Source organism: Acomys russatus, chromosome 16, assembly GCF_903995435.1.
Source record: "Acomys russatus chromosome 16, mAcoRus1.1, whole genome shotgun sequence".
Classification (NCBI taxonomy): Eukaryota; Metazoa; Chordata; class Mammalia; order Rodentia; family Muridae; genus Acomys; species Acomys russatus.
This window is the reverse complement of record NC_067152.1, coordinates 14,755,698-14,775,283: the sequence shown is the minus strand read 5'-3', so window position 1 is coordinate 14,775,283 and position 19,586 is coordinate 14,755,698. Positions and strand designations below refer to the sequence as shown.

The 19,586-nt window shown below is 45.5% G+C and overlaps 1 pseudogene; it reads left to right on the top strand.

Moving 5' to 3' along the window:
* Positions 1-8,455: 8,455 nt before the first annotated feature.
* Positions 8,456-8,571, top strand: LOC127200893 (uncharacterized; annotated as a pseudogene).
* Positions 8,572-19,586: the final 11,015 nt, after the last annotated feature.

Below are 19,586 nucleotides of genomic sequence, written 5' to 3'. Positions count from 1 at the left end.
TTTGTCGGGCAGTGGTGGCGCACGCCTTTAATCCCAGCACCTGGGAGGCAGAGGCAGGTGGATCGCTGTGAGTTCGAGGCCAGCCTGGTCTACAAAGTGAGTCCAGAACAGTCAGGCCTAACAGCAGAGAGACCCTGTCTAGAAAAACAAACAAACAAAAAACCAAAAAGAAAGCCAAAGCCAAACCAAACCAAAACATAACCCCCCCACACACACAAGTGTTTTTATTATAACTTTGACAGAGTTCAAACGTGAAGACAGGCTGACTTTAGTAGGTTTTATTGTTTTGGAGCCAGTCACGGTAATGCTCCCCGGCCACATGAATACTTGGGGACGATTGCTCTCACCGTGCTGTGTAAGCGTGCCTCTGTGGTCCTCTCATGTAGATCTTCACGTCTGCATCTCATGTTTTTCTTTTACTGATCATGGAATTTATGGCAAAATCCTTAGTTTTAGTCAAACATGGAAACATATTTCTTTAATTCCAGCCCTTGGGAGACAGAGGGATGTCTGTGAGTTCAAAGCCTGGTAGACATAGCAAGTTCCAGGACAGCTAGGGCTACATAGTGAGACTCTCTTTCAAGAGAAAAAGTTCAGGCTGGAGAGATGGCTCAGCGGTTAAGGGCACTGGCTGCTCTTCCAGAGGTCCTGAGTTCAATTCCCAGCAACCACATGGTGGCTCACAACCATCTATAATGAGATCTGGTGCCCTCTTGTGGTGTGCAGGTGTACATGCAGTCAGAGCACTGTATACATAGACAATAAATAAATAAATGAATAAATAAATCTTAGAAAAAGAGTTTCAGTTTGGGGGAGTCCCATCAACTTGGACATGGCTTCTTCTCTCAATGTGTCAATCAAAGAGATAATAATTGGTGAAGGGCAGAGAAAGAAGATTTAGTCAACATGGCCCTGGGTCAGTGACCCCGACTCCATTTTCAAAGGACTGAGAGGAACATTGAAATTTTACAGAAAAGGGAAACAAAGGAGGGGGCTGCAGCGTGCACAGCTGGTCTGACTGGTCATCATCCCTGCTCAGTTCTGCAGGGGTGCAGCGTGCACAGCTGGTCTGACTGGCTATCATCCCTGCTCAGTTCTGCAGGGCTGCAGCATGCATAGCTGGTCTGACTGGCCATCATCCCTGCTCAGTTCTGCAGGGGTGCAGCGTGCACAGCTGGTCTGACTGGCCATCATCCCTGCTCAGTTCTGCAGGGCTTCAGCGTGCATAGCTGGTCTGACTGGTCATCATCCCTGCTCAGTTCTGCAGGGGTGCAGCGTGCACAGCTGGTCTGACTGGCCATCATCCCTGCTCAGTTCTGCAGGGGTGCAGCGTGCACAGCTGGTCTGACTGGCCATCATCCCTGCTCAGTTCTGCAGAGGTGCAGCGTGCACAGCTGGTCTGACTGGCCATCATCCCTGCTCAGTTCTGCAGGGGTGCAGCGTGCACAGCTGGTCTGACTGGTCATCATCCCTGCTCAGTTCTGCAGGGACTCTGCGTACATTGGTGATGACTTGAAGGAAGCAGTGTGGTGCCCATGATACAATCCTTTGTCCCAGAGGCCTCACCATGGAGGGTAATTGTTCTTATTGGGGAGTGAACTGTCCTGTGAAGCCTAACGTCACTTGTTAGAAAAATGTTTTGCCAGGTCCTGTTGCTCCTGGAATCCAGTGTGACTGCAGAAAAGAGTGGCCAGGAGGAAAAAAAAAAAAAAAAAAAAAAAAGGCTGGGCGGGGGAGAAACTGGAGGGAGTTAGGGCAAAAGGACTGCTGTCTTTCCTTCATCTTATCTTCTGTCATTCAGAATCTGGCAGGTGGCCTAGCTTCCACGCCTGGCAGGCTGGTCCAGCTGCTGCTTGCTCTGGATGAGAACAGATAGACCTCAATCAAGATCAAAGGTCCTCTTTCTTTCAGGAATAGCTAGGGTGCTTTAGGGCAGGGTCCGTGCACTAGGCTGGGGCATGGAAAAGCTGTTTTTCCATGGAGTGTTACAATTTAGCTCTTAAAAAAAAAAAAAAAAAAGATGGTCATGAGCCACCATCTGGGAGGTGTGCTGGGAACTGAATTCAAGACATCTGGAAGAGCAGTCCACGCTCTCAAGCGCTGAGCCATCTCTCCAGCCCCAATTTAGCTCTTTTAGAATGAAATTGCTGGTATCAGATGGCAGTGGCGGCTCAGGAGCTCCACAAGCCTGTGGTGATACCAAAAGTGTTACAGCTCTTCCTTTAGCTGATGTGCTAAGCACGGCAGAGGATGCGGGCAGACACCCAAAACCGAGCAGAAGGCAGGCCCAGGGAGTGCTTCACTTAATGGCCAGTACTGAGCTAGCCGAGGTGATGGAGTTGGATTCAGCAGCTGCTAAGGCAGCTTTGCCATCACTGCCTTGACTCCTTGACCTGCAGTCAAGCCCCGGGGCATTCAGCGGTGATTCATCCCCAGAATAAATGGAGACTCAGAAGGTCATGGTGGAGAAATGGTGCAAGCACGAGAGAGCAAGCCAGCCAACCACAACTGTTATTTTCATCAGTCAGGGATTTAAAAACCTTGGACAGCGGGGAGGAGTTTGAGGGTGAATGTGTCTGATTTGTCGGGGCGAGGATACTTAATTTATATGCAGTGGTACAGTGCCTTGTTTACATGCAGTAGCATGGGGTCCTATCACAAGAAGGAAAACACAGTACTTAATTATCCTACTAGTGGGGGAAGAACTTCTAGGTATGATTAAAGATCTTTTGCTGAAGGCTAAGCTCTCCTTATCATAGTGTAGGGGTTTTCCAGGAATCCCCAGGTGCTTGCTGAACAGGAAAGGGTTGGGACTGTACTCTTCCCTGAAGGTTATGTGACGTTCCTTGCAAGATCTGGGGTTCCCCAGATCAGGCCAAGAGAGAACCCTGCTGAGAAAAGGAATCTGTCTTAATAGATGGAGCTCAGATGGCTATTTGGAGATGCCAGACTTCAACCTCTCGAGCAGCACCCACAACTTTCCCCCTTTCATCTTGACATGGCACCATGTTGTTGTTGTTTTGTTTTTCGAGACAGGGTTTCTCTGGTTGCCTTGGCTGTTCTGGACTCGCTTTGTAGACCAGGCTGGCCCCAAACTCACAGAGATCCACCTGCCTCTGCCTCCACTGTGCTGGGATTAAAGACATGTGCCACCATGCTCAGCTATTTTTAGCATTTAAAATTTTTTTTTAAATTAAGAAAATCTTTTCACTGATTTTTTAAAAAGATTTATTATTTATGCAGTATTCTGCCTGCATGCCAAGAGAAGGTACTAGATCATTTTATAGATAGACGTGAGTTACCATGTGGTTGCTGGGAATTGAACTCAGAGCCTCTGGAAGAGCAGACAGTGCTCTTAACCTCTGAGCCATCTCTCCAGAATTCTTTAAGAATTCATATCATGAACCCCAATCTCACTCATCTCCCTGCCGCTTTATATCTGCCCTTCACCCTTGCAAACTGTCCCCCAAAATAAAACCAAAAATTAAAATTAAAAATAAAAGCAACCCCTCCCCTGAAAAAGAAAATCTCACCATGGAAGCTGTGGTGTGTCACAGTATATCCCACAGCACACCCTTTTGCCAAAACAGGCTTACTTGCAAATGTTCATTGCAATTGGTCTGGTGCGAGGCCTCTGGCTTCGGCTACACCATCAATACTGCATTCTCACTGGGACGCCTCAGAGATTCTGTTGTTGCCCGTGTCATGGAGGCCCTGCAGCTCTGGATCTGCACAGGCAGCCTTTTCGTGAGCTCCTGCAGTTCATAGATGGGGCAGATGTTGGAGTGATCCCTGCATCTGGACCGGTGTGGAACCTGAGCTAGTGAGGCTCCTATGCTCCTGCTCCCGTGCCACCAGGACTAGCTCTACTGTGCTGCTCAGGTGAGGTTTGGTGGCTGCTGTCTGGGGTGCTGCAGACAGCAAGGGGTGGGGTCAGCTCTCACACCCTCAGGGAGCACCTGGGAGGTATTTTTATTTTTGGTTTATTGATTTTTTAAAACAGGGTTTCTCTGTGTAGCCCTGGCTGTCCTGGACTCACTTTGTAGTCCAGGTTGGCCTCCAACTCACAGCAATCTGCCTGCCTCTGCCTCCCGAGTGCTGGGATTAAAGGTGTGTGTGTGTGTGTGTGTGTGTGTGTGTGTATGTGTGTGTGTGTGTGTGTGTGTGTGTGTGTGTGTGTGTGTACACTTAGAGGCCTGAGGTTGAAGTCAGGAGTTTTTCTTGGTTGCCTTATTCACTGAGGCAGGGTCTCTCAATCAGACTCATGGATATGGCTAGTCTAGTTAGCCAGATTCCTGGGCAGGGTGGGGTGGGGTGTCCTCTATCTTCTTCTGCCAAGTGCTGGCATTACAGGCAGGTGCCATGTCCAATTGATGGTTACATGGGTGCTGGGCATCCAAACTCGAACTCTCAGAGATCTGCCTGCCTCCCGACTGCTAGGATTAAAGGAGTACGCCACTGTGCCTAGTTTTATAGCCAAGTTTCTTTTTTCCCAAATCAGATTATTTTATTTATTTATTTATTTATTTATTGCAAAGTAAATCAGGCTGGCCTGGAACTCATAGATATTTGACCCCTTCTGCCTCCACAATTAAATGTATAGGCTACCATGTCTTTGTGTGTATGTGTGTGTGTGTGTGTGTGTGTGTGATTTTTCAACTCTCTTTAAAATACTTTATACCCAGCTGAGCGTGTCTGTAATCCCAGCACTCAGGAGGCTGAGGCAGGCAGATCTCCCGTGAATTCCAGGCCAGCCTGGTCTACAAAGCCAGTCCAGGACAGCCAAGGCTACACAGAGAAACGCTGTCTCTAAAAACAACGACGACAACAACAACAACAACAAAACCCCAAACCCAAAGAAAAACAACAACAACAACAACAACAAAAACAAAACACAAAAAATTTATACCCATAGACTAGAGCTGTTCTCAACTTTCCTCAGAGAAATTTCTTTTTGCAGCGGGCGGCAGTTAATGCCTAGACTCAGCTGGCCAGTGTGCTGAGACTAAGTGACTACCAAGTGCTCAACTTTAAAGGGAATATCTATATCATAACCTCCAAAGCCCAGGGAACATCACCAAAGAGGGGGTTGAAAAAAATGTGAACTCCAGAGGACGAGAAGGTGTGCTATGAGCGCTGTCTCCAGGAACAGCATGCCTACCCCACACAGGAATTCACAGAAGCTGAGTCTGCCTGCCCAAACCAGGCTCTTGACATAGATGAGGGCAGGGTCATGAGGCCACAGCCTCACACCCCTCCCTAAGCCAACTCAGGCAGTTAACAGTTAACAAATAACAGCCCCAGAGAAGGCAATGCCAAAAGATGGTGCCCAAGACATAATGGAGATCTCAGAGAGTTAGAAAGATGAGAACCATGGGATATGTGCCAGGGAGAACGTCAGACAGTGAACAAAGCCGGCCTCAGAGGGCAGTGTGGTTCGCAACCATCGGAGACTACTCAAGCAAGCCCTTGGGGCTCACATGTTGTCGTGAGACATTTTGGTTAGGTCTTTCCTTTCCTGTCTCTCTTTCTTTCTTTTCTTTTTTGTTTTTTTCCTAGGCAGGGTTTCTCTGTATAGCCTTGGCTGTTCTGGACTCGCTTTGTAGACCAGACTGGCCTTGAACTTACAGCGATCCACCTGCCTCTGCCTCCTCAGTGCTGGGATTAAAGCTCTCATTTTCAAGTGAGAATGAGAACTAGTATATTTCAGAAGACTGCAACTTTGTTTTGGTTTTAGCTGGGTTCACAGCTGAGAGTTTGCCTGGAGTCTCAGAGGAGACTTTAAATTAGGGCCCTGGAATAACTTTAAACTGTTAAGGGGCTGGAGAGATGGCTCAGTAGTTAAAGCTGTGTACTGTTCTTGCAGAGGACCAGAGTTCAGTTCCCAGCACTCATGTGTGACTCACAGCTGCCTGTAAATCCAGCCCCCGGGGATTCAATACCCTCTTCTGGCCTCCAAGGAAATGTATATGGTTCATATGTGTGCGCACACACACACACACACACACACACACACACACACACACAATATAAAAAATAAATCTTAAAAAAAAAACTGACCTACCGTGGTGGCGCACACCTTTAATCCCAGCACTCCGCAGAGGCAGGCGGATTGCTGTGAGTTCGAGGCCAGCCTGGTCTACAAAGTGAGTCCAGGACAGCCAAGGCTACACAGAGAAACCCTGTCTCGAAAAAACAAACACAAACAAACAAAAAACTGACCCGCATTGAACATTGAACATAAACGTGTAGCTTAGACATGTCCTTCACTTCTTTTCTACCCTTCAGAAATTTTATTTTAAATTATTACTTTGATCCTTAGCAGATTCTTCTAAATTCCCACTATAGGCCAGGTAATGGGTATGCTAGGCCCATAAATGACATGATCATCATCAATCTGTGAAACAGAGACGAAGGCAGATGGCCTATAACCCACGTCCCTTAACACACTTGTTGTCGGCCTGGCATTCACTGCCAGTTGTTTAGTAGAGCAACTTTTAAAGTGGTTCCAGCGAGCCTTATTAGCGACAGCAGCCTTGGCTCCCGTTCAATGCTTCCATTAAAAGTTTGCAGGCCCCTGGAGAGGAGGGCGAGTGAACGCAGACTTCCCTGTAAGCCATGACCTTCCACAGGGACACAGTGGAGCATCCATTTCCAACGGGATTGCCAGGGACGCTAATAAGCTCTTGTTTGAATGACATTTTCTATTTTCTTTCTTCATCTCTCTTCGCCATTAACATGTTTGATCTTTTCCTGTAAGCCTTACAGTGCTCTTGTGCAGTGTGGAAATGGAGGCTCTGGGTGTGGGAGGATGGAAAGAACACCTGTAGGAAAATCCTGTGCATAACATCCCGCTGTGCTATTAACCGACCACATGTCTTGAAGCAAATTATAGCACCTCTGCAAGTGTAAATCCTTGCATATGAAGTTGGATCATCTGGTGGCTGAAACTGCGTAGAGCTTCAAAATTCTCGGTTCTTCCTGACGTAGAACAGTGGCAAGGATCCAGGCTGCGGGTGCACTCATTAGCTGTTTTCTATGAATAGATACATTCCCTCTTGGAGAGAGGAGGGAAGCTAAAACCACCCAGGAGGTAAATGAAACATAAAAGGGCCAGGACGTAAATGAAGCTTACAGGGCTCAAGAAGCTAATGAAACTACAGGAATCTCATGCTGGGTGGTGGCGGCACACGCCTTTAATCCCAAAATTTGGGAGGCAGAGGCAGGTGGATCACTGTGAGTTCAAGGCCAGCCAAGAATACACAGAGAAACTCTGTCTCGAAAGACCAAACCAAACCAAACCAAACAAAAAGAAGAAACTACAGGAGTCTCAAGGTCCTCTTCTGAGGTCACATAACTGATAACAGTTGTTGGGGAGGAGAGAGAATGGCTACTACCTGAGCAGCCTGCGTGGTGCGTAAGGAGCTGCAGGGGTGCAGCTTTTGTGAGTTATTGCCCGCGCTGGGGTGGCCTTCTGGTGAAGTAGCTGCCCCTGAGTCACACATGTTCCTGTAAGTAACACTCAGCCTTACTCAAGAAACCACAAGAGCTGGCTCTAGTAGAACATACTTCTAGTCCTAGCACTTGGGAGGCAGAGGCAGGCAGATCTCTTTGAGTTCGAGGCCAGTCTGGTCTACAAAAGTGAGTTCCAGAACATTCAGGGCTGTTATACAGAGACTCCACTCCCCCTGACCCCACGTAGAAGAAACCACAATAAACTCACTGGTTTAGTAAGCTAGACACAGGTAGAACTGTTTTTATTTTTTATTTTTTTTTTAGAACTGTTTTTAAATTTTTTTCTTTTATGTATTATTATTGTGTGTATGTGCACATGTTTCATGTATGTGAGAGGAAGTATATGCATTTGCGACATCAGGGCACACATGTGGAAGTCGGAGGAAAAGTTCTGGGAAGTCGATTCTCTTTCTGTTGTGAGATCTGAGGAGTAAACTCAGGCCATCAGGCTTGGACGAGTGAACATGGCAAAGCATTTTACCCTCTGAGCCACCACCAGCCCAGAACTGTCCTTAGTAAATGCCATTAGTGCCCTACCTGGGGCGAAGGGACATTTCCTTGTCTCTCCAGGAAGTCACACAGCATCTCATCACGTTCTAAGTACCAACGAGCCCTTCCAGGAGAATTCTTTCCTCTAGAACAGCAGTTCTCAACCTGAGGGTCACCACCCTACTGAGGGGTTGAACGACATTTTCACAAGGGTCACACTTCAGACATCCTGCATATCAGACATTTACACTATGTTTCATAACAGTAGCAAAATCACAGTTATGAGGTAGCAATGAGAATAATTTCAGTGTTGGGAGCCCCTACAGCCTGAAGAACTATATTAAAGGGTCATAGCGTCAGGAAGGCTGAGAACCACTGCCCTAGAATGTGTGGGTATAGTAATTTCTCTTTCTTTTCCACCACTGTTTGGATAGAAAGTCTTGGGTACTAGACTCCTCTAGAGGAGTTGCAGGTGTGGCTGCTGTGTCATACGGGTGTCAGCAGGTGGCAGGGAGGAGAGAGGCTCAGTGTTCTGACCTGTGAATATCTGAATGTTAGTAAAACTCCCTGAACAAAAGCTAGCCTGATACCACCACCAGTCAGGTGCAGGGGGCCCAGACAGGGAGCTAGTGAAATGGCCATCAGTTCAGTGCTGTGCAGGACCAGGGGTGGAGGGGTGCGGACCACGCCTGAGATGACCCCTGCCAGATGCCATACTGCATGGGTCGGGCATAGCACTCCTGAGATGACCTCAGACACTCAGAGACCCTTGACATCACTTAAGAGAAGCAAGTAAGTGGTGGAGACATGGAAGAGAAAGAGAAACAGAAGGACGTGGGCACAATGAAGAGAGGCAGAACTGGAAACTCCAGGGTAGGGAAGAACGGCCTGACGTATGTAGCTGATTATGCCCCCTGCGACCACGGTGGGGCCCTGGTCTGGTCTGCCACCTGGGAGCATGTTGATGTCTGCGGAGCTGTGCAGAACTGGCCCCACCCCTTGCCTGGGCATTGTGGGAGAGCTGGCTCTGAGGGCATGAGAGCACGAGAGTTGACCCCACCCCTAGCCAGCCGCTTGGGAGAGTGGGCTCCATGCATTGCCCAGGAAGCACAGCAGAGCTGTCCCTGGTTGTGTGTGGGTGTGTGTGCGTGTGTGTGTGCGCCAGCCCACCCCTTGTCTGCCAAGCAGCGACATGAGCGAGGGAGAGATGCCTACCCTCTCCCCTCTTGCCACTTACAGCAGGCAGGAGAGCTGGCCCCAAGGTTGTCAGAGAAGGAGATATGTCCCTATCCCTCACCTATGGCAGCACTTGGGATAGTGGGCACTGTATATGGCATGGCCACACAATAGAGCTGGCCCTGATGGAGGGGGTGCCGGGGAGCCAGGCCCAAGGGCTAGAGTGCTGGAGAGTTAGCCATGACACTCTCGTCTGTTGTGAGGTGACTTGGGCGGGGAAAGATGTCCTCCTTTTCCTCACCCCACGACATCTGAGGCAGTCGGGAGAGTTGACACCAGGGTCATGAGAGCAGGTGAGCTATCCTTGTCCCTCATTAGCACATGGGGGAGCAGGCCCTGGTGGAGGTGGCACAAATGAGCCAGTTCCCAGGGTGAGAGTGTCTGGCAAGATGAGAAACTCACAAGGATCAGTAAAAAAGTTTAAAAAAAATAGTATTCGGGGGCTGGAGAGATGGCTCAGTGGATAAGAGACTGCTCTTCCAGAGGTTCTGAGTTCAATTCCCAGCAACCACATGGTGGCTCACAATCATCTATACTGAAGTCTGATGCCCTCTTCTGTCTTGCAGGAGTACATGCAGACAGAGCACTCATACATAAAATAAATTAATAAAATCTTAAAAAATAGTATTCGGTGGATGATGGTGGCACATGGCTTTAATCCCAGCATTCATGAGGCAGAGGCAAGTGACTCTCTGAGTTCCAGGACAGCCTGGTGTACATAGAGAGTTCCAGGACAGCCAGGGTTACACAGAGAAACCCTGTCTTGAAACAACCACAATAACAAAATAGCATTCAACTTTTTTAAAAATGAGAATTGTTATCCTTCCATATATCCAAGTGTGCTTACTTTTGTCTTATAAAGCTCTAGTAATTATAATGCCACTGTAAACTGTTGGAAAACAATTTTAAATTGTTAATTGAGAGAAACCACTCCCTAGCCCACATATTCAGCTCAGAAACACAGGTCAGTGATAACGTCTCTGTAGCTCAATCTAAATAATTTTTTTTCCATTCTGAAACCACATTGTACTCTGAAAGATACCAGCCTTCCTCATCTCTTCCAAATTTCTCATGGAATCATAATTTCTGTAGAAATCTGTCTGCACCTTGGTTCAGTCAAGCCAATCTCACCCCCACCCCTCCCACCCCGAGACAGGATTCTCTATATAACAGCCCTGGCTGTCCTGGAACTCACCTTACAGACCCAGCTGGCCTTGAACTCACAGAGATCTGCCTGCCTTTGCCCGCCAAGTGTTTAGATTAAAGTCATGTGCCACAACGCCTTGCACCTCAGTCAAGCCAATCTTATAGGAAGCTGCAATTTCCAGGGCTATGTGCCAGGAGACCATGCACCTGAGGGTTTGGCACTGCACCAGAAGTCACAGCAGTAAATGTCCTCTACACCAGCGACCTTGCCTTTAGACATGTGAACATTAACATTTCCTTAGGCCTAGTGTTTATTGGTTGTCTTTTCTCTTGCAAGCTGTTGAAGATTTTCCATTTGTGTGTGTTAAATAATTTTAGATCGTGTCCTGGAAATACTGTATTGGGTCTTGTCAACATTCCAGAGAATGTAAAAAAAATATTTTAAAATATCTATTTCTTTATTATGTATACAATGTTCTTCCTGCAATCCATAAGAGAGCACCAGATCTCATTACAAATGGTTGGGAGCCACCATGTGGTTGCTGGGAATTGAACTCAGGACCTTTGGAAGAGTAGCCAGTGCTCTTAACCTCTGAGCTATCTCTCCAGCCCAAGAATGTCAACTTTGTTGGTTTGCTTGAGTTGTCCTTTCTGACCAGCCTATGTGAAGTATGACGTCACTGTCTGAGTTCTTTTCAAAGGCTTTGCAGTGCCATTTGGGTCTGCACCACATAGGGAGCACCTCCATGCCAGTCTAGGACCCCGCTGGTGGCTTATACCATGCCTCAGGTCCCAAAGCCTTTGCTAGGTTGCTTTAAATTTTCCCCATGCACAAGTTTAAGGATCTGTTCCCCAGCTGCCTCTGCAGGGGTTTTCTCTACACAGTCTAGAGTCTAGGTGCCCCATTTCCTGGTACTCTGATCACGAAACTGAACTTTTAGCTTCTCTGCGCTCTCATAAACTTTCCTTGCCTGCATCTGTCTTTGTGTAGCCCTGGCTGTCCCAGAACTCACTCTGTAGACCAGATTGCCCTTGAGCTCACAAAAATCTGCCCGTCCCTGTCTCCTGAGTGCTGGGATTAAAGGCTTGCGCCATCATCACCCAGCCTTAATTATTTTTCTTTCTTTTAAAAAATATTTATTTATTTATTTATTATGTATACAGTGTTCTGCCTGCTTGTATGCCTGCAGACCAGAAGAGGGCACCAGATCTCATTATAGATGGTTATGAGCCACCATGTGCTTGCTGGGAATTGAACTCAGGACCTTTGGAAGAACAGACAGTGTTCTTAACCTCTGAGTCGTCTCTCCAGCCCTAATTCTTCTTCAGAAAAGATTTATTTTATTTTATATGTATGAATGTTTTGCTTGTGTGCATGTATTGTGTGCATGTCTGGTGCTTGTGAAGGTCAGAAGAGGTCACTGGATCCTCTGAAATTGGCTATGGATAATTGTGAGCTGTCATGTGGGTTCTGGGAAACTTGGATGCTCTGCATGATGGTTTTAATAGGTATGGCCCCTATAGACTCCTGTATATGAATGCTTAGCCCATAGGGAGTGTCATTATTAGGAGGTGTGGCTTGTTGGAATAGGTGTGGCCTTGTTGGAGGAAGTGCATCCCTGTGGAAGCAGGGTCTGAGGTTTCATGCATGTTCACGCTATGCCCAGTGACACAGTCTCCTGCTGCTGCCTGAGGATCAAGATGGAGAGCTCTCAGCTCCTTCTCCAGCACCATGTCTGCCTGTGTGCTGCCATGCTTCTCACCGTGATAATAATGGACTGAACCTCTGAACTATAAGCCTGACCCAATGAAATGTTTTCCTTTATAAGAGTTGCCTTGGTCATGGTGTCTCTTTCATAGCTCCAAGAAACCCGAACTCCACAAGAGCAATAAGTGGCCTTAACCACTAAGCCATCTCTGCATCCCCTTACTCCCCTAATTCTAAGCCAGTAGCTACAGAAGGAAAAACAAAAATCAAAAAGCCAACCGCCAGCCGGGCGTGGTGGTGCACGCCTTTAATCCCAGCACTCGGGAGGCAGAGGCAGGCGGATCGCTGTGAGTTCAAGGCCAGCCTGGTCTACAAAGTGAGTCCAGGATGGCCAAGGCTACACAGAGAAACCCTGTCTCGAAAAACCAAAAAAAAAAAAAAAAAAAAAAAAAAAAAAAAAAGCCAACCACCATATTGGTTTTATTCAAGTTTTGACCTAGTTGCCTGCTGTAATATGCTTTCCAATGCCACAGATTTTATTTTATGTAAAATAAGAAGCAGTCAGGTGGCATTCTAACTGTAGGGTATAGTTTGGGTGTGTATGGTAGACGTGTTATGTATTTGTTTTTGGCGTGATCTCACTATGCTTGGGTGTTAGTCCATTTGTGCTGCTGTAACAAAACACCTTAGACAAAGCAATTTATGAACAACGTAAGTTTATCTCCCTCAGCCCTGGAAGTTGGGAAGTCCTAGACCAGGGTGCTAGCAGATTGTGGTGTCTGGGGAGGGACCTCTGCTTTTTAGCTAATGCCTTCTATGTGTGTGTGTTTTTTTTTTTTTAACATTTATTTATTTATTATTATGTACACAGCATTCTGCCTGCATGTACACCTGCAGGTCAGAAGAGGGCATCAGATTACATCATAGATGGTTGTGAGCCACCATGTGGTTGCTGGGAATTGAACTCAGGACCTTTGGAAGAGCAGTCAGTGCTCTTAACCTCTGAGCCATCTCTCCAATCCCTTCTACATGTTCTTGCATGACAGTGGGACAAGGCAGTTCCCCGAGGCCTCTCTTGAAGTACTGTTGTGGAATGTTTCTTCTCCAAAGTTGAGAGGTTTTCTGTGTGACAGAATTAGCCCATGAAGCCTTTAAGGGGTAGTTTGTCCACGAGGGCTCCTCTCCTGTGAATGAGATAAGAAGAGCTTGAAGAAGGTGTTGGTTTCCCTTGCTTGTCTTTACGCCTTCTTCCACATAAGGACATGCTAAGAAGACTCCCCCAGGGCCCGGAGAAATGGCTCAGTGGTTAAGAGCTCTTGCTGGTTTTGCTGGCTGGTCTTATGACGACTTGACACACAAACTAGAGTTCTCTGAAAGGAAGGAATCTTAACTGGGAAAATGCCTCTGTGAGATTTGTTGTAAAGCATTTTCTTAATTAGTTATTAATGGGGGGAAGGCCCAGCCCATTGTGGGTGGGGTTATCTCTGGGGTGGTGGTTTTTGGTTCTGTGGGAAAGCAGACTGAGCAAGCCATGTGGAGCAAGCCAGCAAGCAGCAGCCTTCCATTGCATCTGCATCAGCTCCTGCCTGTCCAGCTTCCTGTTTTATTTGAGTTTCCATCTTGACTTTCTTTGTTGATGAGCAGCAATGTGGAAGTGTGAGCCAAAAGTCCTTTCCTCCCCTACTTGTTAATTGGTCATGGTTTTTCATAATAGCATTAACAATCCTAGCTAAGACACTGTTCTCTAGAGAACCCAAATCCAGTTGCCAGCACCCACATCAGGCAGCTCACAACCCTCTGTAACTCCAGCTCCAGGGGATTGGATACTTCTCTTCTGGCCTCTGTGGCTATACCCACACAGGCACACATACAATTACACATAAATTAAAAAAAATGCAAATAAATCTCAAAAAAGATGATCCTTTCCAAATGCTGGTGCCTGATCTTAGACTTCTTACAGCTTCTTGAACTAGATACATAAGTGAAATATCAAAGGGCTTTTAGTTTACATTTATCTCTCTCTTTTTAAAAAGATTTATTTATCCTTTAATCCTAGCACTCAGGAGGCAGAGGCAGGCGGATCACTGTGAGTTCAAGGCCAGCCTGGTCTACAAAGCCTAGGACAGCCAGAGCTAAGCAAAGAAACCCTGTCTCAAAAAAAAAAAAAAAAAAAAAAAAAAAAGATTTATTTATTATTACATACACAGTGCTCTGCCTGCATGTACACCTGCAGGCCAGAGGAGGGCATCAGATCACATTATAGATGGTTGTGAGCCACCATGTGGTTGCTAGGAATTGAACTCAGGACCTCTAGAAGAACTGACAGTGCTCTTAACCTCTGAGCCATCTCTCCAGCCCTATTGTTGTTTTTTTAACTAAATAAATGGATTCTGTAACTTACCTTCAGAAACAATAGCATTCTGTGGAAGGGAGTCTCATACTTAATACACACTATACTCAAATGGCAACTCCTCCCAAAAAAACATTAAAGAACACACAAAGAAACAGGTACACAGCCCCCTTCACAGGGAAAGAGCAATGGACAGAACGTGTCCCCAAGGGAGCCAAGGCTTTAGAGTTATTAGGTAAAGACCTTACAGTGATTTTCTGAAATGTGCTTGAATAAGCAAAAGTTAATCATGGGCAGAGGGTTACAAGAAGTCAAGGCGTGGTGTTTGAGTAACAGGGAGATGTCAATAAAAGGCAGAAATTGTTACAAGCAAATAGAGATTCTGGGGAGCCCAACAGTTAATAGTCAAGATTTAAAAAAACAAAACAAAACAAAACAAAACCAAAAACGAAATCCTGAGTTCAACAAGAGGCTTCATCAGATAGAAAAGAGAATCAAGGCCAGGTGTGGTGGCGCACGCCTTCAATCTCAGCACACAGGAAGGCAGAGGCAGACAGATCTCTGTGAGTTCAAGGCCATCCTAGACTACTGAGCAAGTTCCCGGACAGCTAGGGCTATGTAGATAAGTCTTGTCTCAGATAACTAGATGGCTATCTGAGGACTAAATAAATGAGCTTATGCAGTCTGAGAAACAGGAAAAAAAAAAAAAAATGAGGAAAAGTGGGCAGAATCTAAGAGATCCCTGAAAAACCACCAAGCACATGAACATCACAAGCATATGAACTCATACATTTTGTGAGTTTCATAAAAAGAGAGAACAAGGGATGCAGAAAAATATTTGTAAAAATAATGATTTTTAAAACCCCAAATTTTATAAAAGATGTAAACCTACACATTCAAGATCAATTATACATCAACGGAATAAACTAAGGAGATTCACACTGAAGTTCATTAGAATCAAAGTGTCAAGAGGCTGGGTGTGGTGTCTCACGCCTCTAATCCCAGCACTCAGGAGGCAGAGGCAGGTGGATCATTGTGAGTTCGAGGCCAGCCTGGTCTACAAAGTGAGTCCAGGATGGCCAACGCGACACAGAGAAACCTTGTCTTGAAAAAAAAAAAAAAAAAATGAACAGAGAAAGAAGGGGTTGGGGGATGGGTCAGATGGTAAAGTGTTTTCTATAAAACCATGGGGGCCTGAGTTTGAATATTTGACTTTATTAAACTTCCAATGGTCTTCTCCCCCCACCTTGTTTTTAAGTCTTCAAATTCTTAAATACACGGAAGGAGCCCCAAGGAGGCAAAACAACTGATGGAACAAAACACTGATGAAAACAAAGAAAGAGGCCTTTCTATGTCGCCACTTAAAAGTGTAATACAAACCTACAGCAATCAAAACGATATGGCACTAGCTTACAAACAGGTCCACAAACCAACGGAATAGAATGGAGTACCCGGAAATAAACTTAAAGTTCGATGGGCAGTTGGCTTCCCACAAGGATGACAAAGGCTATTCGGCGGAGAAAGAACACTTTCCTCAACGAAAAGCAGGAGACAACTGGCCAGGCACGTGCAGAACAGTAAAGTTGTACACCTACCTTGCTCTATACACAAAAAATTAACTGGAATGATGGACAGACTAAGTGCAAGGCTAAAGCTATAAAACTCCTTCATTCATGCGTTTATTTTTTAATAGTCCGTACACAAAGTATCGGGCTTCGTTACCCCATTTCCACGCACGCTTTGTTCTTGTTGATTATGCCCCGTCCCCTGGCATCCACTTGTCTCGTCCCCCAGCGCTTTCCACTCTGCTTCCGTGTTGCCTGTGTTCTGCCACCCTCCCTTCCTTGAGACATTTTTCTTCTCTCTCACGGCCCCTTTCTAGTTTCGCAGCTTGTACCCACCCACATGTGTTGACATATAAAAATTTAAATCTAGCCGGGCATGGTGGCGCACGCCTTTAATCCCAGCAATTGGGAGGCAGAGGCAGGTGCTTTTCTGTGAGTTCGAGGCCAGCCTGGTCTACAAAGTGAGTTCAGGATAGTCAAGGCTACACAGAGAAACCCTGTCTCAAAAACAAAAACAAACAAAACAAAACAAAAAATTAAGTCTAAATCTACATATAAGAGGAAATGTGGTATTTGTCCCCTTGAATTTGAGTTACCATGCTTAATACAATCACTTCCCGTCGATGAATTGACTTCAGTGTTTAAATGTACTACACGTTCTTTCTTTTTAAAATGTGTGTGTGCACATGTATGTGTGTGTGTGTGTGTGTGTGTGTGTGTGTGTGCAGGTGTGTATGCATAGGTATCCAGAGGCCAGAAGAGATGTCAGATCCCTCTGAGCTAGAGGTGAGGGCATTTGCAGGGTGCTAGGCGTGTTACAGGGGTTCTGGGGTCTGAACTCCCACTCTCGTGATTGTACAGCAAGTTCTCGTAACCACTGAGCCATCTCTCCAGCGCCCATGTTTTCTTTATCCTTCCGTCTGTTCTACTGGTTCCACCTCCTAACTGTCACGGACAGCACAGCAATAAACATATACGTGAACATATCTCTGTTCTGGGACTTAGAGTCCTTTGTGAATATACCTGGGAGGTGTTTTATTGGTGCATATGGTAATTTTTTTAAAGTTCATATTGATTTCTTTAGTGGTTGCACCAGTTTACATACCAACAATAAACAAGAGTTCCCTTCCTTCACATTCTTTTTGCTTTGTTTTGTTTTTTGAGACAAAGTTTTTCATATAGTCCAGGTTGTCCTGGACTTGCTTTGTAGACCAGACTGGCCTCGAACTCACAGAGATCCACCTTCCTCTGCCTCCCGAGTGCTGGGATTAGAGGTATGCGCCATCACCACCTGGCTTCCTTCACATTCTTGTTGACATCTTTGGTAAGTTGTTTTCTTGACATCAAGCCGTTCTGACTGGGTGCGATGGAGTCTCAAAGTAATTTTCATATGAATTTCTCTAATGGTTAAGTATGTTGAACATTTAAAAATATGTATTGGCTATTTGTATTTCTTCTTTTGAACATTGGCAACTATAAAATTTCCCCTTTAGGCTGACCTTAGCTGCATCCTGAAGGATCTGGTAGGTTGTGCTATCATTTTTAATTATTCTAGGAATATTTTAATTTCCTCTCTGATTTCTTCAGTGATTTGGTGTTCACTCAAAAGTGTTTGTTCAGTCTTCAGAAACTGATGTACTTTCTCTTGCTGTGCATTTCTGGTTTTGTTCCATTGTGGATTGATAAGGCACAAGGGAGTCTTTCTTTCCTTTGTTCTTTTTATTTGTTAAGGCTTTCTTTGTGGCACATAAGACGAATGACTTTAGAGAAGGGTTCATGAACCACTGAAAAGTTTGTAAGTTTCCCTATCTGTTGGACAGAACGGGCTACAGCTATCTGCTAAGGCCATTTGACTGATGATAGAATTAACGTCTGAGTTTCTTTGTTGGTGTTTAGGCTAGAAGACCCGTCTAAAGGTGACAGTGGGATATGACTGCCGTGTATCAGGACCCTTCTTGCTTCTTGTTCCTTTTAGTCTTTGTTTTAGGACATTGGGAGCCCAGGACACGATACATAAATGTTTATAATTGTTGTATGTCCTTGATGAATGGTGTCTGCCTTTGTGTGTGAGTTGACATTCTCTGGCCAACGGCTTGTAGCACTGTCTTCTGGCTTTGTAAATTTGATATATTGACTATAGTATTTCATGAAGAATTTCTCCCCTGGCCGTGTCTCTGGGATTCAGTATGTCTCTTGTAGTTGCATGTCCATTTCTTTTCTAGGTTCAGGACATTTTCTGCTATAATTGAATGGAATAGATAGTCTATGTCTTTAGGTTTTTAATTTAGGGACTATTTCTAGACTATGGATTCTTAGGTTTGGTGTCTTGGACATAGTCTGGAGTTCTTGGAAGTCTGGATCGTGTTCATTATTTTTTCTTTATATATGTTTAATGTATTATTGTCTCAGTCTTGTCTGACATTCCCAAAATTCATTTTTCTGACCTTAATTTTGTTGCTGAATTCACTCTCCAGGTTTAAATTTCCCCTCTGAGTTACTGGCTGTTTCATGCACTTGCTAAGTTTCTTGTCTAGGTCCTGAATTGCTTTCCTTATTCCATCTATTCATCTGGTTATTTGAGTCCTTTCTATGGTCACTGATACTTTTTAAAAAGTAAGACCCTGGGCAGGTGTGGTGGTGCACATCTGTAATCTCAGCACTCAAGGAGGAAGAGGCAGGTAGATCTCTATGAATTTGAGGCCAGCCTGGTCTACAAACCAAGAACAGAACATCCAAGGCTACATGAAGAAACCCTGTCTAAAAAAAAAAAAAAAAGACCCGGAAGGTCTTTCCTGACAGTTAAACTGCTTCAGGATCTTTTTGGTTTTTGGTAGAGCTTGTGAGCTCACCAGAGGCATCAGAGTGGAATGAAAAACTAAAACTCTTAGATGTAACAGGTCAAATCTTCATGACCCCACGTGTGGCAGAGGAGTGTTGAACGTGGCACCAAGATCACAGCAAAACAACAGAATAAACAATCAGGTTTTATGACTCTTAAGATGTTCTTTATATCATATTACAGTTTTAAGAATGTAAGCCATGTGGTGTATGCGTGCTGGTGTATGCATGCTGGTGTGTGTGTGCTGGTGTGTGTGTGCTGGTGTGTGTGTGCTGGTGTATGCGTGCTGGTGTGTGTGTGCTGGTGTGTGTGTGCTGGTGTGTGTGTGCTGGTGTGTGTGTGCTGGTGTGTGTGTGCTGGTGTGTGTGTGCTGGTGTATGCGTGCTGGTGTGTGTGTGCTGGTGTGTGTGTGCTGGTGTGTGCTGCACTCAGGAGCAGATGAGGAGGATCATGAACTTAAGGCCAGCCTGAGCTACATATGGAGACCCTGTCTCAAAAAGTGTGCAATGGTAATTTATAGAATGGGTAAAATGTTTATAATACCTTAAAAATTTCACATTTATTTATTTATTTATTTAGTGTGTGTGTGTGTGTGTGTGTGTGTGTGTGTGTGTGTGTGTACATGTACCACTGAGCACATACAGAGGTCAGAGGACAATTTTCAAGAGTCAGTTTTCTTTTATCTTGTGGGTCCTGGAGATCAAATTTCGGTCTTCAGCTGGCTTTTGGGAGGAGCTT